At 60.1% G+C, this 213-nt stretch overlaps 1 protein-coding gene across 1 annotated transcript in view; it reads left to right on the top strand.

Moving 5' to 3' along the window:
- LOC104169535 (tubulin alpha-1B chain) overlaps window positions 1-213 on the top strand; it is a gene marked incomplete at its 5' end in the record, with an annotated part of 1,945 nt that overhangs the window by 371 nt on the left and 1,361 nt on the right. The gene's annotated exons all lie outside the window — the stretch shown is intronic.

The following is a 213-nucleotide window of genomic DNA, read 5'->3' as shown; positions in this document are numbered from 1 at the left end:
GGAGTGTGCTTGGGTAGGAGACTGGCTTCTTTGGGAAAACCTCATTTCATCCCTCTCCTTAGGGTCATGTGAGGTTTTTCCTTGATCTGGACCTTGATCCTCCTTGACCAAGGGCTTAGGAGCAGCCACGCTGAGCGCTTAGCTCGTGCTGGGGCAGATGATGCCCTGGGAGGGGGGCGTGGGTGCCCGGCGGACCGTGATGGCTGGCGGCCG

This window comes from Cariama cristata, unplaced genomic scaffold (genome assembly GCF_000690535.1).
Source record: "Cariama cristata isolate BGI_N322 unplaced genomic scaffold, ASM69053v1 scaffold30611, whole genome shotgun sequence".
In the NCBI taxonomy this organism is placed as follows: Eukaryota; Metazoa; Chordata; class Aves; order Cariamiformes; family Cariamidae; genus Cariama; species Cariama cristata.
This window is presented reverse-complemented; position numbering and strand designations above follow the sequence as displayed.